The sequence below is a fragment of the Suricata suricatta genome, chromosome X (assembly GCF_006229205.1).
Source record: "Suricata suricatta isolate VVHF042 chromosome X, meerkat_22Aug2017_6uvM2_HiC, whole genome shotgun sequence".
Classification (NCBI taxonomy): Eukaryota; Metazoa; Chordata; class Mammalia; order Carnivora; family Herpestidae; genus Suricata; species Suricata suricatta.
In genome coordinates this window covers 93,793,681-93,808,157 of record NC_043717.1, presented here as the reverse complement: position 1 = coordinate 93,808,157, position 14,477 = coordinate 93,793,681, and the positions used below count along the sequence as shown (strand labels likewise).

The window sequence follows — 14,477 nt, the reverse complement described above, 5'->3', positions numbered from 1 at the left end:
TGGTTGTTCATTCAGCATACCCTTATTGAGCACATTCCATGAGCCAGCCATGTTTCTAGGTGCTGAGGATATAACCCTGAGCAAGTATTCAAATACGTTTTAATATTAAGGTCAGGAACCCAGACATTTTTCTATAAAGAATTTCAAATGCAAAATAACAGCTAAATTGAGAGGGCTGCTGATCCAGTTTTAAAGAGAAACGATGAATTGAGATAGCTTCGGACTCCCACTTATTCTGTCATCTTTAAGGAGAAAGTTGATTTCTTACATGAAGACCCACACTCACCCTCTCTGTTCTTTGCTTTGCCTCCCTTATTGGCTCCACCATGGACTGGGCACTTTGCCATGCCACCTGCTTGTGGAACACCACTAGCACAATGTCTTCCATAGAGCAGGTGCTCACTACTTCCGTTAGTTTAGCAAGTATTTGTTAAGAACTTAGGATGTGTGAGGTACTGAGCCAGTGACAGGATGAATTAGACATGTCCTTGAGGTGCTCACCGTAAAGCACACAGCTAACCCAGAGTTCCACCACTGTGTGACAAGCAGATGGGCAGACGTGTTTGAGGATGCTGAAACCCTGAGTGCCATTCCGTGCTGGGTCTAATTCATCCACTCATCTGATATGCACGTCCCTTCTGGGGCACTGTTCCCTCCACATTGAACTGGTCCAGTAAGAAGGCACAGTGAAATTAATCTGCATTTTTCTAATCTCAGATGCCCACATAGTTGACTTCACATCTATGCATACAATGCAAATACACATTTCACTGGTCAATAAAACTTAAGTAGAGCCTGTTGTTGATATTGATTGGCACGTCCATAAATCACATCTTAATAACACCTTGAGTAGTCTTTTTAAATATTTATTTATTTATTTAGTAACTTCTACACGCAATGAGGGGCGTGAACTTATGACCCCGAGATCAAGAGTCATATACTCTACTGAGTGCCATGCCAGGTACCCCAATCTTTCCAGTTTTTTAGGAAGTACTTGGATTCATTATCTTCCCCAATCCCTAGTAATAAGCCTATTAATTTTAGGTCATGTTCATGCGTCTCTGTGCGCACAGGAGGCAGTCCAGAGTAGAGATGGGCAGCAAGTGTTCTGGAGCGTGCCTGAATTTGATCTCTGCTCTTCTCATCCACTGTGTGCCTCTGGATTAAGTTACTTAATCTTTCTCTGTCTCACTTTCTTTTCTGGAAAATGGGGACAATAACGGTGCCTGCCTCACAGGATTGCCATGAGCAGTAAATCCACTGGTGTATGTGAAAAAGCTAAGATTAGTGCCAGGCGCATAGTAAGCGCTGGGCACCTTTGCTGTTATTACAGTTTTCAATTCAACTGAAATCACATGCTTTATTCCGTTTTTCACAAATCATACATACTCATCTTTACATTTCTTTAGGTTTGTTTATTTATTTTGAGAGGGAGCACTAGCAGAGGAAGGGGCAGAGGGAGAGGGAGACAGAATCCCAAACAGGCTCTGCCCCGTAAGCACAGAGCCAGATGTGGGGCTCAGTCCCACGAACCGCAACATCATGACGTGAGCCAAAATCAAGATGGAGACTTAACAGATTGAGCCACCCAGGCACTCACATACTCATGTTTAAGTGACTTTTAAGCCATTGGAGATTGATATGAAGGTTTCTCTTACATGGAGTATATAACCCTTTGAGTCTTTTCACACCAAAAGCCAAGTAAGTTCACTTTTATCTATACTTGGAAACGAGAGGCCAACTTTGACATTACGTTCTGCTCCTTTTCCATGGCCCGAATTTTACAAGTAATTACATGACTATATCCTATCAGCTTGGTAAAATCTCCATGGCTCAAGCATTATCCCACGCTGAGGGATAAGTGCTTTTAAAATGCCTGATGTGTAGCTTAAAAGCTACATGAAATAAAGCATACAACAGAATTGGATCTACACTTCTTGATGCGTAGGTGCCATTCTCCTGGCCAGCTTTGTGATTTATGTGGGATTTCTTTAGCCAACCAGTAACATCTTTGGTGGTATGCTGTATAGGGGCTAAAATTTAATGGTAAGTTTCAATCTTCCACTGATAACCGGTTTTGGTGCTGCGCAGGAACTCTATGCAGCCAAGACAAATTGACAAATACAAAGTCATTTAGAGCAATGATGAATTAACATTGGGATTACTGTTTTTGGTCTCAGTTGTGGGTGACTGTTAGCCTCTCATCTGTCTCTATTGTTTCACAATCATTATTTCCAGGGCAGGAATGATATAGTCACTTTCAGGAGAAAAACTGCTGAAAATGGCATGGAGGGGTGAGCCAGGGTCCAGGGGTAGATCCACTTTATGGACCAACTTGGTACAATTTCCTCATTATATTTACATTACCATTTGTCATTAAGTGGCAACATATTAATATTGTGCCCAACAAGAAAGCTTCCTCAGTAGCGATAAGTAAATGGGTTAATTAACTTTCACACGTACAGGTCTCCATTTTTTTTTCCAGAAATTCCCTTACATAAAATACACAAGCAGTTAAGTTGGGCTTAGAAGTTCGCCAACAAACAGCCTTTATAACCTCCTCTAATTATCTCCAGAAGTCATCATGTGCTCAGTGACTAACTCTCCAGAGCTTTTACTAAGATGAATAAACAGAGGCAGCACTAACCCTTTCCCTTGTATCCCCTAATCTTTGGCATGCCTTTTAGTTGTATTTTAGATGTAAGTAGGGCTCCATCTCTCCCTAGGAATCCAGACTATGCTTTCTCCTTGTTGGTCCAGTGGAAAATTTAAACCTCCCTCTTGCTGATCACCCTCAGTCCAACCAGGCTCTTGTACATCCCTTTACATCGTGCACATATCAGGAGATCTGAACACATGGTGTGCATTAGCAAGCACCTGGCACAAAACAGCCGTGGGATACGCCAACAGTATGCATCTGCTTATTAAAATACTTACTGGAGAGGCGGCTCGGTGGCTCAGACTGTTAAGCACTGACTTCGGCTCAGGTCATGATATCATGGTTCGCGAGTTCAAGCCCCAGGTCAGGCTCTGTGCAGACAGCTCAGCGCCTGGAGCCTGCTTCGGATCTAGTGTCTTCCCATCTTTCTGCCCCTCCCCCCGGTCAAAAATAAAATAAACATTAAACAAAAATTTTTTTTCAATAAAATGCATACTGTAGTAATGCCAGCTGGAACATAAGCACTAAGCAGAGCTCCCTTTGCACTACACGCTTCCTGGGCACCCCGATGACTCAGCAACAAAAATTTAACCACGTGTCCAATATATCCCTCAAGGCATGACTGGTTTTTCTAATCATAAGCCAGAATTACCCAAAAAAGACATGATTTTGTTTGTACTATTCTATGTCTAAGGGGGCAATAATTTTTGAGAAAGCATTCCAGAAAGATTTCTATCCAGATTAAGAGAGACAAATATTAATATGTAAGAGTTTATGTTTTCTGGAATCTCATTTTTTAAAAAAGTTTTTAATGTTTATTTTTTAAAGAGAGAGACAGAACGCAAGTGGGGGAGGGACAAAAAGAGGGAGACACAGAATCTGAATCAGGCTCCAGGCTCTGAGCTGTCCACACAGAGCCCAATGTGGGATTCAAACTCATGTACCACGAGATCATGACCTGAGCCAAAGTTGATGCTCAACCAACTGAGCCACCCAGATAGCCCTAGAATCTCATTTTTATTGATCCCCCTCCTTGCCTGACAGTTCCAGTAAATGAGGTGTTAATATCATGACCTCAACATGAATTTACGGACTTTTGTAGTATCTTGATGGGCCAGCAATACTAATAAAAATTATTTGTCATAGAAATTATGGTGTTGAGAAAATTATTTGGGGATCAGAACCAACATTATAAACAAGTAGCTGCTTTCAGTGAAAGCACTTCCAAACTCATAAAGTTGGTGGGGAGGGGTGGGGGAGGGAAAGTATATAGAATATTAATCTCTTTTGTTCTCTTTTTTAATGAAAAATATTTGAAGAATTATTTTCTCATAATAGTCTTAAGGGAGCCTGGTGAACACGAATTCTAAAATGAACTGGTGTCACCATTGAATTTTTGCATGTGCACTTTTTTTCATAAAAATGCATTTGTATCTGGAGGGAAAATTATTCTCTCGTCAATATCATGCATGCTTAAGAATACTTCTGCATTATTTAGAAATAGCAATGTAGACTAAAGGAATGATAAACATGAAGAACACTTTAAAATGTTTTTTGAGGTTCAATTTGCCAGTGGAAATTTCTTCTAATTTAACAGTTGACACTTTGCTTATCCTGCAAGGATTTGCAAATGCCACGTGGATGTGAATGTTTACTGCTACCCCACGGTAGAAGAAGTATTCTCCTGAAAAGAACATTATACAGATGGAAATGTTGCTTCTGTGTGCTTAGGGGAAAACTACATCAATTTCTTCAAAAGCATAGCTTTAAAACTTAAGTTCAGCCTTGTATCATTCAGTGTAGTGAGCAACAATATTTTAATTTATTTAAGAGTTACCACTATCATGACAAAATAACAGTTGATCTTAGCCAAAAGGCCAAGAAGCGATTATCATGACAAAATAAATACATAGTAGCTTACAAAATGTGCCTGAAGTAGAATTTTCTATGTGCAAATATACATACTTAATTTACTCAAGGGGGCCTATTTGATAGGCTCCATATTAGAATCTGATACTTACTTTGACACATATTTTTGAAAACCTACTATGTGCTCAGCACTAAAACTATTTTGGTTCCTTTTATTTTTTTCGCATTACTCCTTTTCCATTTCCTTGTTAAGCCTGTCCTTTCATTTCGGCTTTCGTCTGCTTTTAGAAAAGTGGCATTTCGGTTGCATCGGATGGTTTTTAAAGCATGTTCTTCTTACCTCTGTTTAGCATACCTAGTGTGTTTGGATAGCCAATGCAATAGGACATTTGTGAGTGTGCGTGTGTGTGATTTCATCTTTAGCTTAGACAGTACCATTCCACTTATCACTATGGTTTTCCTGATTTTTCTATTGGCATAAATAACCCAACAAAGGAATGCAGTATGGAATTAGCATTTTCCTTGGGTTTTAAGTCTCATTTCTAGTTTTCACTAGATGTGCAAATGGAGAATCCCTCGATTCCTTATGTTATCTGATCAACATTTGCAATTGTAAGGAGCAGGTTTTCTTGGTTTAGCCAGCAGTGTATAAGATATATTTAATTTTGGATTTCTATTGGAGCATCATATCTATCCATTGGCTAGGAGTTGCCAATAGATTTTCTCAAATACAATGAAATATTAAGTAAGTGGAACTCAACGGTCTGAAACCCATAATCAATAAGAATTTTATCTGCATTTGGTCATTAGGAGAAATAAAATATGAATTTACCAGAGATTAAGCATAAGAAAAAATAACCTGTATTGTAGCCTAAGGTCAATTCGTATTGAAGCCAATCCCCAACGGCTTCTACTGAACTTAATAAGAACTGATGTCCAGGACTGCTAAAGGCATTATGAACATCTCTAGTAATGAGATAAACATTTAATTAGGTTTATTTTATGTTGTCTATTACGACAAGAAAGGGACTTATATTGAAAAGATTTCTATCAAAAGTGGCTTCTAGTAACCATGATTAAAAAAAAGAATTCTCCCAGTATTTTCATTAATTGAATCCAATTTATATGATCTAATGATTTCAGGCAACAACATGCTTTAGCCTTTCATAAAACTGATGAAGAAAAGCTATTCTCATACATCCACATTTTATGTTCTTAATCTCATGCCACATTTCTTTTTCTCTTATCACTTAAAAAATTCATCCAACCTTTTATATGAAGATTTTATTTTTTAAAATTTATTTATTTAAGTTCAAATTAGTTAACATACACTGTAGTATTGGTTTCAGGAGTAGAACTCAGTGATTCATCACTTCCATATAACACCCCGTGCTCATCTGAACAGGTGCCCTTCTTATGCCCATCACCCATTTGGCTCATAGCCCGACCCACCGTCCCTCCAGCAACTCTCAGTTTGTTCTCTGTAGTTAATGGTCTTATGGTTTGCCTCCCTGTCTGTTTTTATCCTATTTTTCCTTCCCTTCCCTGTGTTCATCTGTTTTGTTTCTTAAATTCCACATATGAATGAAATCATATGATATTTGTCTTTCTCTGACTTATTTCACGTAGCATAATATACTCTAGTTCTATCCATGTTGTTGCAAATGGCAAGATTTCATTCTTTTTCATCACCGAGTAATATTCCTCTGTGTGTGTGTGTGTGTGTGTGTGTGTGTGTGTGTGTGTGTGTGTGTGTACCACATCTTCTTTATCCATTCATTAGTCGATGACATTTAGGCTCTTAGTATAATTTAGAAATTGTTGATAGCACTGCTATAAACATTGGGGTGCATGTGCACTTTCGAATCAACATTTTTGTATCCCTTGTATACATACCTAGTAGTGCAATTGGTGGGTTGTAGGGTACTTCTATTTTTAATTTTTTGAGGAATCTCCATACTGCTTTCCAGAGCGGCTGTACCAGTTTGCATTCCCACCAACAGTGTAGGAGGGTGCCTGTCTCTCCGCATCCTCACCAACATCTGTTGTTTTCTGAATTGTTCATTTTAGCCATTTTGACAGGTGTGAGGTAGTACCTCATTGTGATTTTGATTTTGATTTGATTTGATTTGTATTTCTCTGATGATGAGTGATATTGAGCATCTTTTCATGTGTCTATTAGCCATCTGGATGTCTTCTTTGGAAAAGTGTCTATTCATCTCTTCTGCCAATTTCTTCACTTAAAGATTTTATTTTTTAAGTAATCTCTACACCCTCAAACTCATGACCCCGAAATCAAGAGTCGCATGCTCTACTAATAGCGCCAGCCAAGTGCCCCCAACCGCTTTTAGGTACTGTGATGGCTGAGCCTTTGTTAAATTTGCTATCTATACAGATTATGTTTGTTTGGTTGATTATGAATGAGAAATCCACTCATTTTCTAAACATTATCTATTGATAAGAATTTATATGGAATTGATTCAGCTGTAATAATCTGTATATTATTTAAATACCAGCAAGGTTAGTAAAGCATTGTTAAGTCATGGTTTTAGTTATTTGGTGACATTTTATGAGATACTATATATACATATATATAGTTTTTATTTTTGTTTTTATTTTTTAATATAATTTATTGTTAAATTAGTGTGTACAGTGTGCCCTTGCATACATAATTCTTAAATTATACTTGCCGAGGTAGCCTTAGGCAGGGAAGCCACTATGCTTGTAATTCTACAAGCTGCCACCAGGTGGTGCCTGATTGTAACTTGTACCATCTGGGCTTTCCATATGTGGCTAACAGTAAGTTTATAGCACTCCACTGAATCGCGTATTTTCCAATGAAAATTAATCATTAAAATAACCAATATAAGTATTGACTTAATAATTATAGGCATACTGATACGCAATTTAAAATAATATTTAAGGAGATGAAAGTGCATAATTAATACCTTTCTCTCACCGTCATTTTTTTAAATAACCTCATGTGCTTTCTTGTTTTTTTTATTTAAGGAAAAGTTTTCCTTTTAATCAAAATACTTTGTGTACTAAGAAGCTGTGGGCCATATGCCTATATACAGCTTCCTGAAGGTTTTTCTGCTTATAGATTTCCCCTCTACTGCTCTAGTTAATTGCTTTGCTGCTAGTTCTAATTGTCCTAGATGACTGAAGTCTGATTTCTTTAGGTTTCAGGTGAACTATTAGTTCTTGGCACTTCTTATATAGGAAAGAATTGTGTCATGTGTTCAGCACAGTGTCTCAGTAGGTTTAACTCCTTTTTAGCTAGCAGTCTTATGATTCTGTCCCTTCCCCCCCAATAACACAGATACTCACACATGCGTACACAAACGTACACATGCACAGAAACACCCCAGGTGCACACACATGCACACACACATACCCCCCCCCCACTGGTTTCAAGCAATGTAATATACATGCTGGATATGTAGCTGTATCTTCCTTTGGTCTCTGAAAACTCCTGTGGTGGTCTCTTTTCCACCAGCCAGCTATTATAACTCATTCTAACTCCTGCGTTCTTTTGGGCTTTGATGCTTGGATTGTTTTAAAAGCTGATTTGCATCAAATAGTAAAGATTATCTATTAACCTCCCTAGCGGGTTGAAGGCAGTTTTATAGTCTGCTTTGTAAAAACAGTCCATTACTCTGTTTCTTCTGAACATTTGAAAGCATTTATTTCAACTTCCCATTCAGATAAAAAGAATGGTTTTGAGTAGAGACATAGTGGCTTTGATTCTTATGATCATATATATATTCTCATGCCATGAAAATTAAGAGTTTAAGTCTGAAGAGGAAGTAGAGAAAGAGGGAGAAGAAGGAATCAGACATTGATGGAGGGAGAGAGATATTCAGAGATTGAGATGAAAACTTCTCCAAGGTATAAAACGAAGTCTTCAACTCTGGTTATTAGAACCGAGCTCCCATGCTGGCTGTGTCAGTGACTGTCTCTGTAACTGTGACCAAGTCATTTATTCTTTATAGTCCTATTGTCCTGTCTGGAAAATGGGGGAATTGGCCTGTAGGTTATCATTGCTCACATTGTAAGTCTGTGACTCAGGCTGATATTGAAGCAGAAATGTGGAGAATGAATCTTTGCTTCAGGCCTTGCTTGGGTTCATGACTGAACAACTCAACTAGCCATAAAAAGGACAGATCTTTATACATAATGAAAATGCATAGGTTTGTTCTCTTTATGTTTGTTTCCTGCATTTCCTGGACCTGCTGCTATCAACGTAGTGCTCCATATTTAGGAGACATTGGTAGATTAAACACTTTCATATGCACAGTAAAGGAAAACTGGAACTCTGATGGGTATTTCTTTCTTTTACTTACATAGACCCAGTCACTGTGATTGACAAGAAATATTACCTTTGGAAAAGAGTAAGTATTCTAAGAGGGCACAGCTTGTTATTCTATATTTCTAGGAATTTGTGGTTATAAAGCAAGTGAAATTCAAAAGTTAATTGTATGCCACCTCCAGTGATTTGGAGATGCGAGATTATGTCCCCTACTAGAGTGTAAGCTCCTCAGAAGAGAATCTGTCTTGTATGCACGTGGGGTCATCCAAAGACCAACTGCAGTGCTTTGTGCGCAGCACACAAGTTCACAATGCACTTCCTCCCTGATACTGTAATAAAGTTACTGACTCATGGCATCTTCTCCTGATATGGTGATTTTGATATTTCTAGTTCAGCTTCCCATGCCATGTGATAGAAACCCAGTGACGAGGAGTGTACTACCTCGTGAAGCAGTGCAATACACTGTTAGACAGCTCAAGCTGGAGAGCCAGCACTTTGCTGTGTTTAGCTAAAATGTGCCTCTCTGTGACTCTGTAGTTTCTACCTTACGGATCCTTCTAGAGAAAGAGAAAACAGGTCGACTTCTTGCCTTTATTTTTTTCCTGTTCATCTCCAGAGTTCCTAATTTTAAAAAGTATTTAAAAGTACCTGGGTGGCTCAGTCAGTTGAGCATCCGACTTCAGCTTAGGTCATGATCTCACGGTTTGAGCCCTGCATTGGGCTCTGTGCTGACAGCTCAGAGCCTGGAACCTGATTCAGATTCTGTGTCTCTTTGTCTCTCTGCTCCTCCTCTGTTCACACTCTGTGTGTCTTTCAAAAATAAATAAACGTAAAAAAAATTTCAAGTATTTATATAAGGAATTTGATGGCTTTAGCGTAAATACATGGCAAAACATTTAAAATATTTTTAGAATTAGTTTTTAGTGTTTTATTTATTTTTGAGAGAGAGAGAGAGAGAGAGACAGAGGCAGAGAGACCGAGCGAGCATGAGCTGGGGAGGGTCAGAGAGAGAGGGAGGCACAGAATCAGAAGACAGGCTCCAGGCTCTGAGCTAGTTGTCAGGACAGAGCCCAACATGTGGCTCGAACCCACGAACCATGAGATCATGATCTGAGCCAAAGTCGGACACTTAACCGACTGAGCCACCCAGGCGCCCCTACAATTATTTGAAAGTAACAGAATGAAATTTGTCAGATTCTCATTTCCATATTGAACAAGATGAGGTGTTTTATTTCAGAAGCACTTAATTACTGCTTACTTATTTTGTGCCAAGCACCATTGTAAGTGCTTTATTAATATTAACACATTTCAATCTAGAAAACAACCCTATTAGATAGATGCTACTATTGGCACCATTTTCCAGATGAGGAAACGGAAGTACACATGGATCAGGTAATTTGCCCAAGGTCTTCCAACTAGTAGGTAAGTGGTAGGATTATGAACAAGTCCTTCTGGCCCCAAAATCCTGTACTCGACCACAGTGCTATAGTGCGGTATTTTTTATGGGTTTATTAAAGAGGCAGGGACATTTAATTGTTTCCCTTTTTGTTTGTTCCCATAAGTAAATACCCAGTTGTTTAAAGTTTCCCATTTTTCCTGGCACTTTACTTATTATGAAGTTAAATTTTCTTTTTAAAGATCTGGGGAAAGTGCAGCTTAAAAGACGTGGATGGAAATCATTTATTCTGTTTGTTTTTGCCACCTTGAAGCACTATACCCTTATTTGGATTATGTAAAACTTTTTCCCATTTAATTAACTGTAGTTGCTAATATCTGGGCAAGTTTTATGCTAGCCTCTGAGGATGCTGTTACATCAGCTCTGTTTTCTGTCCCTAGGGCATCCCTTTACTGTTTTCCATCTAGGTCCTTTGCACTCTCCCACACTGGATTTATTTAAATGTTTACTGTGGCTAAGGTCAAGCCCAAAACGTCAAATAAGTACTGTAATTTGCTCCTTTATATTTTTTTCATTGTCTTTGGATTCCCGACAACCCATCTACCACATCTAATACCAGTAGGATGCCAGTGTTGGTCCTGCTGTGAAGCGGATCACAGAAATAACTGCACAGCTATGGTACAATGGGCTCAGGGTGGAGAGTTCTGTTTGGCCAGTGCTTTGAGAGCAAACAAAGAGAAAATGTTTTTTTAAATATATGGACTCTTACCTCTACACGGCTGACAAGTCAAGATTTTTAATGAGTAACTACTATGTTATGCATACCGCCACCTTTGTTATTTATATAATATTCAACTCAGCTAGTATTTACTGAGAACCTAGCTGTGCCAGGTACTGTGCTGGGGGAGGTAATAATAAATATACCTACAGCTCTAGCAATTTTTAATTCAAATTAGTGTTGTTCTTGAAGGAAGTCATTGAATTTAAGAGGTTTAAATAGAATAGTGTGGTTGGAAGCCATATTGTAGTCTGTGCAAGAGTGATTGAGAGTGAGAAAGAGGAGGCATCAGGGGGAGAATATTCCAGCAATGAAGGCTTCTTAGGAAGCCCTCCTTGAGAAAGAGATAGAACTGACATATAGAAGAGTCATGTGGACATTTTAGGGGAGAGATAGAATCAAAGTTTAAGAGATAATGGGAAGTACCCAAGGATGATGGTCAAGGGATGGGTGATTTCCTAAGGATATTACAGTTTGGCTTATTCATCAGAAACTCTTGTGGGTTTAAAGATAAGTTTTTCAAAAATGAAGGGTATAACACATCTGGTTTTCTAAAATTATGTCATCTATCCACTCAGATTATCTTTTGGGAATTTGTTTGAAATTTTGAAAGTAAAGTGTAACATGGGGGGCTGTTGCCTTGTCCTTGTTTATGCCCTTGACCTCTAGTTATGTGGCCCCCAGTTAATCCTTAATAAATGTTTACTCAGGGAATATATCTATGGAAGATAAATTATACAGAAGTATTATCACTATGCATTCTGTAATTGGATATGAGCCATTTACCCTGAGGGGGTTCGAGTCTCTCATTTGCTTGCCAGAACGTAATGCGCTAGCCTGATCTTTCTAGAAGTCTCAAATTTTCTATTGTTCCATTAGAGAGTTGTATTTGACTTTTGGCAAAGTTGATAACCAAAGTTGTGTTGTTTCAGTGATTGTTAATGTGGACGCTCCTTTGTTGCTTGAGGCTTGAATGCTTTTGGTGGTGCATTGGTATTACATGTGATTGATAATGCCATCCATACTTGCACCCTGGGAATTTAAGCTCCATTCTATGTCAGGGTGAAGTGAAGAAGTTTCTATTATTCTGAGAATCTTTATGATACTATTATTTTAAATAGAATCAAGGCATTTTGGTCTCCACTGACATATTAAATTATATGGCAGTCAAATTGAATCATATCAGCCCATCAGTACTTGACGATACAGATGCTATAATGTTAACTTTAATTTCAGCCTCATCTCTATATAGTGTACTTAAATGATTTCGAATTGACGAGCACAACATGGTAACTACAGTATAGAATTTCATCAGCTTTGATGGACATTCTGTTCAGCTTAGTATAAAATGTAAGTGCTCTCTTTAACTCAATATTTAGGCCATTTCTCCTTCTCTTCCTCTTTCTCTTGGTCATTTAAGCTGAGTTATTCTTTTTTAATGATTCTTTTCAAAAAATTTTTTAATGTTTATTTTTGAAAGAGAGTGTGAGCAGGGGAGGGGTAGAAAGAGAGGGAGATACAGAATCCGAAGCAGGCTCCAGGCTCTGAGCTAGCTGTCAGCACAGAGCCCGACGTGGGGCTCGAACCCACAAACTGTGAGGTCACGACCTGACCTGAAGTCAGATGCTTAACCGACTGAGCCACCCACATGCTCCACTTGTTAAATGATTCTTAATCTATAGGTATGTTCTTATTTTCCATATATGTTCGTGCCTACCTCAGTGTAGACTTCCTTACTGGTTTGACATCAGGATTTTTCCTGGAGTTTTGCTTTTAAATCCCTGCTTTCTTTTCAGGTTCTTACTCAGATCTGATCCTGGAGCCCTCATGTAAAGAAATCTGTTTTGTTTTTCCTTCTCTTTATGATTGGCATGCTCCAGATTTTTTATAGCAGGCTTATGAATTAGCAACAGGGAGGAGTTTTTAAAGGTGCTGACTACTTTGTTGTAGTATTATAGCTTCATAGTTTGTAATAATTTCTAAATCTTGCTTCAAAATTTTCACTTTCATTTGGACCCCTTTTTTGTACAGAATTTTTGTTACTGGAGGGGGGACTTAGTATGCCCAAAGGCTTTTATGCTTCCCTTCTGCCAGCTGGATGCCAGATTTCTAGACCACGTGTTTTCTTAAACAGGTGATTTTAAACCCTGTGCATCAAGCACTTTGTAACTTATTTGCCAGACATGCATGAGGAGATATATTCAAAAACTCATGAGCAATTCAGCATCCTCTGGCTTCTGTGGGTCGGCAATAATTAGGTTTCATGTTGTAATTACAGGAAGCTGAGAAGAAAATTGAGAAACTGGAGATTTTTTAATTAGTGTCCAGGACTCTATTATTATGACATCTGAGGGTTTTAAATATTGAAAAACTCAATACCAATATTTGGTGACAAGTGTAGACTTGAGATTTGTGACAGATTTTGTTTTGAAATTAGACTGTGATGTTGCCCCTTAATATTACCTACTTCACAGAGGGTAAGGCACTTAACGCAGTGTCTGGCACAGAATAAGAGCTCCATAAATGTCAACGATTATTAACATTAAGGAATATCAATTGTTTAATAACCAAGATCCTGCTATAGAATACATCATAAAATGGGCTCAGCAAAGCAGATTTATCCTCCTCATTGTCTTTTTAGTGGTTTTTGAGTGAACCCTATACTTACTCTTGGAATTTTTACTCAATAAAATTCCCCAGTATCTCAATTGATTAGAAATTGATTCAGAGAATATCTTTATGGAATGTTTCATGCATATGTTCATCCTGGCCAGAGGACAGCAGGAGAAATGGGCTCTCATGGATAGAAACGTGGAAAGTGAAGCCCTAATGAAACATTTGGTTAAAGGAGAAATATGTGAGATGGTATGTTTAGGCTAGCAGCAGGCTGAGGCCAGGATCGTCAGATGGTTAGAAGCAGGTAAGCAGAGTCTGATTCTAAAATATTTTCTAAATTAGAGAGGATCAGGTAGACCATGGTAGCAACACAGAGTCCAAAATTTGGGCAGCCTGCAATAGAGAGGCAGATGGGCCAAAATCATGTGTGCAAAGAAGGGGGTATTCTCTGAAAGTGAAAGATGTCACAGCAGTTGCATTGCAATTAACGGCAGACACAGACCCACAGGGGTCAATAAATCTTTATAATCTCGGAGGCAAGGGAATGCCTTTCCCCAAGGACTCAAAGCTACAGAGAGTGCCCGTCTGGTTTTCAGTAGTTTGACATGCCTCTACAGCCACAAATTAAAGTGCACTAAGGATATGAGTTGCCAGTTAAAGAAATTAAATGAGACAGGATGGTTGAGTTCAACTGCTGATCACAGGTTGCCAAGGTAGAAGATATGACGAAATTGGATCACAAGCTCTTCACGTGTGCACTAACAATTTCAGGCATTTTAGCCAAGTAGATGAACCTTTCTGGGCCTCCATTCAAGGTCAAAGTAATCAATAGGTTACTTTGTTCCTC

At 38.5% G+C, this 14,477-nt stretch overlaps 1 protein-coding gene across 1 annotated transcript in view; it reads left to right on the top strand.

Moving 5' to 3' along the window:
• Positions 1-14,477, top strand: part of MBNL3 (muscleblind like splicing regulator 3) — a 104,958-nt gene that overhangs the window by 16,983 nt on the left and 73,498 nt on the right. Inside the window, exon 2 of the mRNA XM_029929903.1 lies at positions 8,879-8,922. The gene's annotated coding sequence lies outside the window, so the exon portion shown is untranslated. The remainder of the gene's footprint in view (positions 1-8,878; positions 8,923-14,477) is intronic.